Source organism: Strix aluco, chromosome 1 (assembly GCF_031877795.1).
Source record: "Strix aluco isolate bStrAlu1 chromosome 1, bStrAlu1.hap1, whole genome shotgun sequence".
Classification (NCBI taxonomy): Eukaryota; Metazoa; Chordata; class Aves; order Strigiformes; family Strigidae; genus Strix; species Strix aluco.
Genome location: NC_133931.1, coordinates 101357167 through 101370955, shown reverse-complemented (window position 1 = coordinate 101370955; position 13789 = coordinate 101357167). Strand labels below are relative to the sequence as shown.

The 13789-nt window shown below is 37.0% G+C and overlaps 1 protein-coding gene across 4 annotated transcripts in view; it reads right to left on the bottom strand.

The window, feature by feature from the left end:
* The window catches only part of CDKAL1 (CDKAL1 threonylcarbamoyladenosine tRNA methylthiotransferase), a 421071-nt gene that overhangs the window by 96394 nt on the left and 310888 nt on the right, over positions 1-13789 (bottom strand). The gene's annotated exons all lie outside the window — the stretch shown is intronic.

Below are 13789 nucleotides of genomic sequence, written 5' to 3'. Positions count from 1 at the left end.
CAACTTCTACTGAAATCAATGAAAGAGCTTTCAGTGATTTCAGCAGATGTTAAATAGAATCTCTCAGCTGCATCCTCTGGAGGAGGGGCAGGGAGAGGAGAAAAACACCCTTCATCTTTAATGCAGGGATGAGTCATGAATAAGTTCAAAGTTTTATTATGTCAAAATTGATGTTGACGTATCTCATAGCTTGGGAAGGCAAAGCATTGCATGTTGGAAAATGTGTAAAGAGGAGACAACTACAAGAACTCCTTGCTTATAGTCTGTACCATTATCTTATTTTAGCCATCATTTCTGTGAAAGTAGTTTTCCAACTAAACTGGTAGGATCTGTTCATGTTTCCAGCATGCTAGGAACTAAAAAGACAGCTGCACAACTGTACTCATTTAACTTCTGGAAACTATAGGACAATTTAGTAATTCTAGATTATGTAAAATGAACTATGTATTTCCTTTCTTTACACAGTTTTTATTTTCAGTGAAACGTTCAGATACAGAAACTTAAGTCATAAAAGCTGTAACTTTAGTTACTAGTACAAATTTATGACAGCTGAATATTTCTGCATCATTAAAGGTATCAGAATAACATTAGTACTTCTGTGAAGTCCCTACCTATGTTTTGGTTATGACTGCTAAAGAGTCAAGAAAATAATTTTTTACTCACTGTCCCTCTTCAAACAAGAACAGTAAATTCCGTTTTCAGCATGAGAAGGTTACTTCTGTCATAGACAATTTTATTCAATTACCATACCTAGCAGGACTTGTTTCTCTGAGATTACTAAGGGGCTTTAAAACTAACAGAAGTGATATTAAAAAAGACATTTCTGTTAGTACATACTTTCTCAGCAATCAAACATGCCTTTGCCAAAGAAAATATCTCCCTTAGTAGTGGAACCTTTGCCCTCTAACCCATATTAATACTTCTTTTATTTCCAATGGGGAAAAACCCACTCAAATGAAAGCATCAGGTAGCGCAACCCAAATTCTATCACGACCCTTCAATGACTTCTTTCCTGGTAGTACAGTTATATATAGTGAAAGGACTTAAAATACTGTAAAAAGGATTTTGAGAAATGTGATAATAAATTGAAAACAGCTATAAAAATGTTTATTAAAAAGGTTACTTAAAACCCTAATTTAATGTAGAATCATGCAAGAAATAGACAAAAGCTTTTTAGTTTGGGATCTGGAGACCTCCACTAATCTTTCTAGGAAAAAAACCCCACAAAATCCAGAAAGAGTGTAACTCTTGCTTTTCTTACTGAAGACTGTTTCTCTTGTATCCATTTTGACTGCACACAAAGTGCTTTTCAGTATTTTTATTGCAATGGCTTTAATAACACTCAATAAAACTATATGACAGAAACCCTCCTGTCCTTCACCTTCAGACTCTGGCCAAAATGCTATTTACACAGTCAGCTGGACAAGATGAAGAATGAAGATGGCTCCCCTTACACAACACATTGACATAGTCTTCCACTTTTTATTATAGGAAATTATGGTTTCTTTTCTACCTTTCCACAAAAGGCAGAAGTTCTGCTTTTTGTACAAAACCAAAATATTCCTGACTGGGGAAATGCTGGAAATTCATGACACAGAGGAACATGGAATGAAACTTCTGGAGATGCGCATGAAAAAATGCTGCCCCAAAATTCCCAGGATGCCCCATATACTTAGCTGATCTAAATCTAAACAGCATTTGACTACTTTGTAGGAACTCTGAAAGAGAGAAAAACGTCTTAAGCAGAGTTAAGATTGCTTAGCAATAACACCGAGTTTGGCTTAACTCAGATCTCTAAAAAACAGAAACATAAAACATTTCAAAACACAGACTAAGAAAAGGACAAGGAATTCATGCTGCTATAACAGCAACCTCTTCAACTCCTACAGCAAGCATTAGCCACATGATACTAACAGTAAGTTTTTTAAATGAAGAAAAGCCATAGTTCCCAGCTCACCTGTAAGCAGCGTAAAACACAGAGTAAAGGAGGCCTCTCCATGTCTAGATGTGACAGAGGAAAATAAGGAGCCCAAAAGCTCCTTCTCCTTTATTGCCTCCAGTGGACTACTTTAGTCCCTAAACTGCCTATTTACATGCATCTCCACAGAACTTCTTTCCTTGACGCAACTTCATACTCCTATTTCTCCTTCCCTGTCTTAGTCCAACATTCCTTCTAAGCACTCTCTTGACCAATATAAAAATATTTTTCTTCCCCCTGTCTTCCTGCTCTTTCCCTTTAGTCTTCTGATTCCCCATTCCTTTGTTCTGTACCAATAATGCTGTCAAAATCACATGGTAAAAAGACTCAGAAGAATCCTTAGGCAAATGTACTGTTCCATTGTACTGTTCCACATACAGCAGAGCAGTATTGCTTTCAAACATCCTCACAGATCTGCATAGGATATATTTAAATTTATTACTTTTCTGAAAAAATTCAAGTGTCTTTCCAAAGTCACCACAGAAATTAGTACAGGGTATTTCCAAAAATGAAAAGACTTCTTAGGAGTCTGATAGCAGCACCAGACTTGTAGCTTATTTCCATACTTCTCTCAGGCTTGCCATATATTGATACAGCCTATGTTCAGTGATCACAGAACATTTCCTTCAACCAAGTTACTCTTGGCAGTGGGTCACTTGCAATACTCTTAGTCTGGCTGTATGTAATTTTGGTGCAAGAGCATTTGACACGTAACAAGCCAGAGAGACACTATTCCTCCACAGACTCTTCCAGTATTGGTTTACCAACAGGACAATCAGTCATGTTAACACTTGAGATAAATATCATATGACTAACAAGACCAGTAAAACCTCAGTCTGAGAACTGTGCACAATCTTCTACTCGTGCATCAAAGCAAGCAGTGGTGTATGCAGTAGGGATCTTTTACAGCACTAGTAGCAGGCCATAGGGAGAACCACAGGGTACCCTACTAAAAGAGAAGGAAGGGCTTTTCCTGGGTAGAGGGTGCTGCCTGCATCACTGCTGTATACAACTGTTCACATGTTGGGAGTCTGTGGGAGTCCAGCAAGATCCTCCTAAATTTACAACAAGCAAGACTGGACAGAAGGTTCGGGGGGGGGGGGGAGGGGGGTGTGTGTGTGTGGGGGGGTGTGTGTTTGTGTGTGGGGGGGTGTGTATGTGCGTGCACATGCTTTACAGGGGCAGAGATTTTGTTAGGTTGGAAAATTCTGACAAGTCAGTCATGCACTGATTTAAATTTTAAACCCATAGTCTTTAGTTTGTAGAACTTAAAGAAACAAATTTAGGGAGATGAAATAGATAAAGAGCTGCTTTCAGATACTATGCTAATGTGAGCCACTAAATATATATGCATATGACTAAAAACAATTTTTCACTTTTCTGTTTCAATAAGTTCTAACAATGCCACATTATATAGGAGATAAAATGGAGACACTTTTTATTTCTATCTCTGCTGGAAACGTATGTGAAAGCCTGATGAAGTACAGATTAAAGTGCTGCTGCAGGACTGAGTTAAATACTGTAAAATCATATATGCATGTACACATAAGTATGCCAGGATGGGTTTCCCTAAGTTTCCCCCCTTTTGTAAGGGAATTATTTCAAGCTTGTTACTAAAATACACGTAAGTTAAGTGCTTCTCAAAAGACAGGTAGTATTCAACATGCAGTTATAAAAACAAGAACCAGAAACAACATCAACTAATGATGTTTCTTATGACAACACACATAGACAACATCAGTAGTGAGGAAACAACACATAACCATAATTTCATTATTTCCCCACCTGTAAGCATACATGCAAGTAACATATATTTTGCTCTAAATATTTTCTTTATGTGTGTCTCATTTTCTGAGCCTCAGGCTTTTGAAGTCTTATTTTTAAATACTAAGATTTTTTTAAAGGGACATTGGTCATCTGAAACACATATTATATGCTTGAAGTGCAGTAACAATAAAGTATCTTTTTAGAACACATCTAGATTTATAAACCAATCAAACCAAGAGTTAGCGACCTTGGTGTTTTTACTCTTTTTTCTTGTGCATTGATTTTTAGCAATAATGAAACATTTCATAATACTTTAAGTGGACTACACTGTGGATTATTATCCTACTTTGATCAGGAAATGTCACTTAAAGAACAAATAGGTAGAATGCAAAAAAGTAACCAAACAAAAAAAAAGCCCTGTACAGGATGAATCTCTAAAATATCTTGTGCACAAGTTCACCAGCATAGAATTTTGTGTTGACTACAAAAAAATAAATCTGATTTTTTTTTTTTTTGGCAAATAATGATGTGAAAATAGGTTAAAGGTAAAGGTATCTGAACAATACATTTTTATAAACAGAAAATACTTCAGAAAAGTAAGTTTGGAAATAACTATACCAAATACTAAACACTGTAGGCTCACACACATATACTGCACTTCTCTGGTGATCCGCTTTTCATACTCAGGTGGTAATTACCTGCTTTCAGATTATATTAATGTAGCCTAAAACATGTTTGTTTTTGTTTTAAGCACGGTATTGTAGCTCTATGACATTTATTGTGAAAGAGAATTACAATATCGCCGAGATATTTTTATTACAGATTACTTAGAAGCAGCTTAAATGGAATATTCTCAGGTTTTCATCTAGGAATAAAAGGGACAAAATTACTTCCCAATATGAAGGCACCACTGGTTTAGACTCGACTTTCCATTTTAAAAAGTCTATTTTCAGCTTCAAGGTTCTTAATTCCAGCCTAATAACACGACAGATCTGCAGATTCTACCACTCCATTGAAGGTGTCAGCCTCAATATATCATCAGCAAAGTTCTCCTGCTTTTGTTTTTCTGCTTCCATGATTTTAAATCCCTCCAGTATATGGGGCTGCAGTCAGTAACAGGGACCCATACCTGTCTCCATTCAAATATTCTTCTCTTCCTTCATGATCACAGTGAATAGTAACATGTATCAAGGCAACCAGATTTTATTTCAGTATTTCAGTTCTCGTCCCTCACCTACCATCTTCTCTCCCATTTCTCTTTTACATACTGCTGATCAGAATTAAAATACAATTTTATTTTGTCACAGGAACCTTATTTAATTTAGAGTCTATAAAGCATCTCACACACTTGAGCATGCTAACAACCAATAGCAACACTGTTTTTCTTTCAAACAAGTCTGGAAAACCGCATTACCCGCTTGTATAGCATCTAACGGATTACATAATTTAGAATTAAAACCACATTAAACTTTGTGACCCAAGGTAGAATTGAACTACAACTCTGACAGACATCGGGAGAAGAATGAAGCAGCTTTGCAGGTATTTTCAGAGTTTTCTTCCCCATTTTTCTTACCAAAAGCATGGAGGCCTCAGTGTAATATATGCTTGCAAGAGCAAAAAATGTGATGTTGGAGCTTTCTTTTCTGAAACAGTACATCTAATGCATTTTGTGTTATGGCATTCTCTAACTTAAGTAACATGTATTTTCTGATTGATAACAAAGCTGTGTCTTTCTTCTCCCACATGTTACATCTGTGCTCTCAAAATGACAAAGGTCTTGGGTAGTTCCAAACTCCAAACTTTTGTAAAACGGAATGGAACTCAAAGCACCCTATCTAAAGACACTGACTGTCCTAACTTTAATCTCTAAAGAGTTACTTGGCAAAATACCAGAGAGACGTAGAAACTACTACAACCAGGGTACATTTGAAACCCTTCCTTAGAGATTCAATCCATAAAGCCTTAAAGCTCTGTACCTATAACCACAATACAGACACGAGGCAAGCCACTGAAACTCCTACATTATCAAACTTTACAGGTTGCTTTTTGTTTGGCAAAATGATTTTTAAAGTGATCAGAAACCAGCAAACCGTTCTCTTTGACCTTGAGGTATTCAGTGCACCCCTCTCTTAGAAAAGAGCCTGAAAAAAATATTGTGACCCAGCCAGATTTCTTGATAAAATCGTAACTGGTGTTAATTATGCTCTTGCGTCTGTGCCCTGTAAGGTCTGAAAGGGCAGAAGTGACAATACAGGCTTGACAAGTTTTCTACTTCCTATAGCTAACTCATTCTTACTAGTATTATTCCTGTCTTTCTGATCACATCTATAAGGAAGCATACAAAATCATTTGGGGATTAGCTAGTCTTTTTGACCTACTCTTCCTTGAATTACTATGTTAAAATAGAATCACTGTTCTACTTTAACTATTGATACATGTGCATTTCATTTCTTAGCTTGGTTTAAGAAATTACTTTAACAATTTTTGATCCATACATGGAAAATGTCACTTAGTGTTACAATGTGTTATATCCAGCAGTTTACCTAGATATCCAGGATGGTGAACAATTTTTCCAACTCCAGTTAAAAACAGAACTATACATTCATATTTTGTATACTCTTTAAGACTTTTGTATACTCAATGATTCTTTCTAAAAAATTAGAACAAAAATTTATGAGCCCATACAATCTGGTTTTTGTCTAAAGGAGGAAAACATATAAAACTTTATGTACCTTTATTTATCATATTAATCTAGAAAATGCTCAGAAACATTAAAATGATCCTGTCTTCAGAATTATGGCAACACAAATAGTCATGGTTTAGTCTATTTTACATCTCAAGTAGAGATTTTAATGGAAAAATACAAACATTTTCAAAAAACAGCATAGTATCTTCATAAGATCATCTGTCAACCTATTTGAAAATAATTTCCTGAAGGATTCATTTTCAATTAAACCACAGGCATTGCAATTTCTTCCTTCTTACCTCCCATATAAATTCAGCTATGTGATACACATTCTTCACACTTATGTATTTCACAAATACTAATGGATTCTATTCCTTCTGTTACATTTGAGTTCTTAATTTAGATTAGGATTAATGTTTGTTATTCCTGTCATTTTTCATAATAAAATCCCCGCCTTAGCAGAGGATAAATTATGCAAAATGTATTCTGAAGACTTTCACAAAGAAATACTTGATTTCAAAAAAGGCCTTCAACACTCATTGATCTTGAGGTTCCTTAAATTGGGTATACTTTGTAAATGCTCTGTCTCACTTCTGGTATATTTTTATGTCTGAAATTCATACTGAAATTTCATAATCTATATGAAGTGGGCATTTTCTAAGGATGCCAGTGTAACTGATTAGGAAAACTGTTTAACTCAAAAAGATTTTGTAGAACAAGTATCCAACAGAAATTTGGCCTGGGATATCAGTCATATTTCAAATTAGATTGTTACTAAATCAAAAATAAGTGATTGGTCACAAGGGACAGACTGATTTTAAATATATATAGTTACTGCACCCAGTTATGTAATAATATAAACCAGAATGAACTGCAAACTATATTTTAGTAGTGAAATGTAATTTATATACATACATGTTAAGCCCAGGACATATATGGGCTTACATATATATAACCCAGGACTGACCTGTCTGCAGTGCACTCTTTTATAATCTGGTGAGATATTTGTGTGCTCTACTGCACGACATCAGCCTTGAAAGCATTAGGTTTTCCAGCACCCCATAAAGAACAAAAAGAGCAGAAGTGTTGCAGAAGGTAGATCATGGTACAAATAGTGAGTAGTAAACAGAGCTCAAGTGCTTGCTGTGTGGGAGAGACCACTCGTGTACCCACAACACACAACTTCACTAGACGCACAAAAATTGCCCTCACTGTATTATTCAGTCCTCCACTGTACATTCAGGTTTTCAGCAGTTCCAAGTTCCATGTGGATTTTTAGCACAGTGACTGGAGGTGCAGGCACAGCAATGAAAACAGCGGAAGATATGAGTTCCAAAGCACTCAGTGACCTGGTTGACTGTGATGGCTTTGCAGGAGTGTGCTTGGATTATCAAAGACAGATGAAGTTCAGCAAAGGGTCACCAAGAACCCACTTCAGGATGTTTCACTGTTCTTTTCTTCCAAAGCACAATTTATGGGCCATCATAAATGTCACAGGATTTGTAAATGACAGACAAAGCTTAGTCACCTCCATGATACAAAAAAAATTAATGAAAAAAATGCATATTAAAAAACTTTAAAGGCAAACTGCAGGTATGAAAAAGTAAGGGAATTATATTGATAAGTCTGTAGTGTTTTTTGAAAAAGAAATAAATTCTAAATCGGACTTGGAGCACTGGCAAATTCTGTTCCTGGAATCTAAAACAACAGCTACAGATAGCCACAAAACTAATACACTTAACCAGAGCCTATTGATGCTAGGCAACAAAGATAGTAAAGTAGTAAAGCTTAAATGATTTCATTATCATATTTAATATCAGACCTGGATAGGTTCTTAATTTGCTATCTGTGTTAAGTCATAAACTATTAAATCTAAACCATGGTCTCTTTTGAGGAAGTCTGGAATTGCCAAAGCCAAGAGGGGTTTTTTTTAAGAGACAAAAAATTTTTCTGTTCTGCTGCATGTATACAATTTCAGGGATTAAGTTATGGGCAATACTCCCTTATGTCTACAGCTGCTGGCACTGTTTCCAGCTGTGAGCAGACTGGTTCCTAAAGTGTATTAAAATTCTGAATTAAAAAAGAGAAAAATTTCCAGTACTACAGAAATTCCGTAACTGCAATTCAAGTAAAAGTTAGGAAAAGACCCAGTTAAAACTTCTTCTATTGTTCTTTCACTTCATTATGAGCCAGTGAAGAGGACAGAAGGACAAAGAATGCACAAATGTAACATCCAGTTGCCATAGAAGTCCCTTCTGTGTGAGATTGTGTGAATGGGTTCTATAGGCATCTATGGATTTGGATGGAATTGTAGCAGAAAACAGCAGGCCAAAGATGATAACATTAGCTGAAAACATTAGCTGAAAATGTACCATATGAAAAGTATTATTCCCAAGTATTAATAAGATCTGTAAACTAGTGCTCCTGCTGAATCTGCAATAACTAACAAACTCAGGAGACCAACAGTCTGTTCAATCTGCCCAAGGCCAGTATGATCAATAACAAAGAGACTCAAACCACAGGGTGGTGACTCCTGTATTCAGATGAAGGCTGCAGAATTACATTTATACCCAAAGGAACAAAGATCCCTCCGAGAGACTTTCCAAGCACCCACCACATCTGAGCACACAGCTGGGGCTGGCCTCCTAGCTGCTGCTCCACAGGTGAGCAAGCGAGTGAATGCCAGTGACTAAATGAATGTGTTGTGCAAACAGTTACCTGCTTTTAACAAAACTGACTTGGTTCTACCAATAGCAACAGCTTAATGAGTAAAAGGTGCTTGAAGAAATTTTGTTTCTCTCTGCCTCACTTCAGTCCCCCATCAGGGAAGCTGGAATTTACAAAACAGCCCTTAAACTTCCTGGAACACTTTAACTTGAAGCCCCAGATCAGAGTACATAATTCATAATCACTGGTAAAAAGATGCACAATTTTCAGCTTTTATTGCCCTCATGACATTTGTCTTACCAATTCAATCTTTGTAATTAATGGCAGAGGCTTCCAGTATACTCCATGTATGTGTGTATTCATGTAGCTTGCAGTGTAATTTAAATGTGAAAGAAATTTGTGCATTGAGTTTATCCTGGTGCCATTTTATATAAAGTTCTTTTGAAGAACAATGTTATCGTCTTGAAAATTTCACTGAACTGAGTTTAGGTAGGAAATACAGAAGAATTACATACTTCTCTGTATTTCTATAAGCAATTGCAATAGATGCTAAACCATAAAAGCCTACAAAAAAAGAAAAAACTTGGTGACACCACTAAACTCGTTTCACTAAACTTCATTTCCATTTTTTGTTTTGAATTTTTCTAAGAAAAAGATTTATAGTGAAAGGAGAAATTTAACTGAGATGCTGATCACATATATATTTATATTGGAGGTATAAATTGTTTTCTCCTTTAAAATCAAAGACTGTTTCACCTTATCTGTAGAGAGTACCTTCTTTCCCTTCAATTCAGTGCAGGAGTATGTGGTATACAAAACTCCTGATGCTATTTCAGCTTCCTTGCAACTAAAATCTCAGAAACCCATCAGGATTTCCAGACAGACTCACAGCGGAAGGAGAATGGGTAATGAGTGCTCCTGGCCATTACAAATCTTACAGGATTAGATTTTCCTAAAAGTAATTTTTTATATTGGACAGTCAACATGTGGACTGTACATGGCTACAAGTACCAACCCACAAAATTATAACACGTTAGTGGTGGTTGCAGAAACCTTGCAAATTCTGTAACTATTTCTGACCTGACAGTGAAGTTTAGAAAGAACTTTGCCTCTTTCTCCACATGTATATTCTCCACATTTTATTTTCCAGTGCCCTTTAATTCTTTTTCTTAACAACATGCCTAGCTTTAACCCATAGCTTTAACTTTAAGATGCTCAAATTTTCGAACTGAAATGGTATAAAGTTTACGAGAAAGCTGTTGTTAATTCTCATTGATCAGTTTCTGCTGTAAAAACAAAGGAAAATTCAAAAAAGTAGAACTCCAAATCAGTTTCCCAAGTGGATTATCCAGTCTAGCTTCAACTTTTGATTTGCTCTCCTAAGCAAGATTGTCATACTCCTTGAAAGTGTAATACTTCTATCAGGTGCCTGAAGCACACCAGTGCAAGATTTAAGAGCCATGGCTTCAGGCTAGTGTCAAAATATTCTTGTACTTTCTCAGGGGTCTGACTCTGCACAGCCCAGCTCTGACTGTTCAACTCCTTCCCCAGATTCAGCTATGAAGTGAATTTTCAGCAGCTCCGCAGGCAGATCATTTATAGCTTTCCAAAAGGGTACAACCCATTTTAAAACCTACCAGCTCAACTGTCTCCCACCGCAAGAAAAACAGATTTTCATTTCAGCACCTGGTCAAATAACTTAAAGTGGTTTGAACTTGAGCTGAATCTAGCTCCAAAATAAAACTTTCTTAAAACTTTTGTAAAATTCTACTTAGTAACTTTGTCTAACCACAAAAAAACCTATTCACAGGTAATTAATTTCCTTTGAATTCATCACACAAACCCACAGTTCTGGCTGCACACGAATGGTGAGCATTGTGGTAGATTTAAAGCATAAAAGAAATGAAACGTTTTAACCATCTTTAAAACAGGGAAAAAGGAGGAAGCAGGCTTTCATAGGTCAGTCACAGTTTATACAGTTCCTGGAAAAATAGGGAGGAAAATATGCAAAACTATTTGTAAGCATCCAGAAAGTAACACAAAGAGCCAACACTGATTTGCCAGTAACCAACAGCTATATCTATCAAAATGAATCCCATCAGAGAATAACTGGCCAGAGAAAGCATAGCTATGTTGATGGTTTGCAAGGCTTTCTGCAGTACCTCACATGTTGTTCTCATAAAAACATAAGGAAACACAGTGTAAATAAAACTGCCAGAGAGCAAGCGCAAAACTTGCTGGAAAACGTTAACTTGGAATACTTCTAGAGTTCACTGACAAATATGAAGGATAATATATTGATTTTTCCTTCATGGCCTGCCTCCTCCTCCTCCAGCTTTCACATTTTTAATTCTCTGGCCCCAAACTTGCCATAAAAGTCTTCACTCGGGTCTTTATTCTTGCAGAGCAGCAGGCAGTAAATAAAAGTGTACTGCTGAGAAAACAAAAGTGTGGTACAGAGGTTCAGCAGTCAAACTCAGTCATTAATCAGTCTTGGCTTCTCTTACACATGAAGTACAATCTGCATGTTACACCATGCATTATTGCATGTGTTGGCGGGGGGTGTCAGGGGCCAAGCATCTTTGATACACCAGAAGCAGTTATCACAGCTGCATCTAACTCCTGGGGCATGTAATGCCATTTAGTCACAGCACTTAACAAGGGAGCTCAAAGGCAGTGATGGTAGACCAGAGTAGCAGTACTGTTGAATAAGTGGCATTGTTACTTTTCCTACTCACTTTTATTTCATTTTTCTTTCCTTTTCTCCCACCTCCTGATCTCCCCAGCTCTCTTCCCTAATTTTAGAAGAATATCCCTACATACTTCCATTGTATGGTCTTTGGATTGCCCACCATTAAACTGCAGCAAGAAGTATTACTGATTCTGCTATGCCTGTGAGTATTAGAAACAAGGGAGATGGTCCCTTCCTTTCTGGACATTTAAATCACATTAACTAATCAACAGCATCCAAAGTTGCACTCTCTCAGCTGCAAGTGCTTAACAGTGCAATTGGTTCTCTCACATATCACAGAGTACATGAAACTCTATAAATTTATTTCTAGATTTATCCCAGACAGCGGATGAATTATTTCCTTGCCCTAGCTCTGACCCTGGCTTCCCTAGCCACATTGTGCCACATCACTACCCACTAACGCCTGAAGCACATGCTCCAAGGCAAGGGCAGCCCTGAGTTGTCATCTCTCCTCACTGTCTGCTCAACAGGGAGCTTACTAGCCTTTTCTTTGATGGTAAAACTGCAACGTTCAGCTGTGCTCCCTTTCTTTTAGAGTTGTGAACAGAGCAAAAGGTGTCCCTTGCACAAGCAATGCTTTTCCTGTTGCTCTCTTGCTACTTGGGAGTTAAAAAGTGCTGAAGGAGAGGACAGGTAATATTGCCTGATGCAGAAATGTGGTTATTTCTCAATCAGCCAAGGACAGTTTGGTGACACATAGACAGTTATTTAATTCGAATAGGTAAGAGCACATGAGCTACCAAAGAAGATTCAGCTGTTTATGTGTGGAGATTCAGAACTACAAAACCTATATCCATCCAGCAAAGGAGGAATTAAACAGCATACTGTATCTGCCAGTAGCCAAGAATACCTATTTCTAGCACCTTGTAGAATTTTAATCGGTGAAGACAGATATGGGGGTTCTGCAGCCACTCAGTTATGAAAGGGTGTCAGGAAATTTTTTTAAGACCTCTTAGAGGGAAGCAAAAGCAAAGCAGTCTAAGAAAAATAAGTAGTCATCATAGAATAAAGGCATAAAATACAAGATGATTGGTTTGCTCCCACAGAAATGGTCAAATACAACTTGACTGGCAGCAACACTGATAAGGTGCATATGGCATTATCCTATCCTTACAGAAAAAATCTCTTGGTGCGTTATGTACTGCTCCTACAATCGGTAAATATAGTGACAGATCTAAGTGATGGTTCGATTAAATGGAGGGGGATACAATGTCTGATCACAGATTTTTTTTTTTTTTCTAGTAACAATGGGTATATTTAACAGATAAAATACAGCACATAGATAGATGAGGTTTTAGAATCAGTAGGAGTTTTGCCTGGATGCAATACTTGGGGGCAGATGGATGGCAGAGGGGCAAACCACCTGCAGTGTAGTTGGATGAACACATTCCTACAAAGGAGAAACAGAATACAGGCCTGGACGTCCTTGAACCAAAAGCTACTGCTAGCCTAGGGCAAGTACTGCTTGGGATGAAGGCTGCTGAAAACTGAGGTTTTGGAGACTGGGTAGACACTGTCAGATGTGAGACAAGGTGTCACATCTTTGTCCACAACGGACATGGCAAGCCCACCATTCCCTTCATGTACTGAAAGATTTTAGTAACTCCCTGCTATACATCATGAGAAAATATCCCATACCTACCTCTATTTTTGGAGAAAATTATTTTTGAAATCAAATAGTAGTTCTGTTATAAAATTTGTAACTTGGTTATTCACCTTGGTATAGTAAGCACAATGCTTAATACAGCTAATACAGAGAGAAAAATTTAAGGAGACACTCTTCAGAGGAATTAAAGGAAAGGTTCAGTAGTTGACTGACATAAAATTTTCTAGCTGGGAGCAAGTTAATTATTTGATGGTATATAGAAAGAGAGAAGGAAAGAAATTGTAAGAGAAAGTGAATATAGTCTTTTATCTTGGCAATCACAATGCTTTTTTT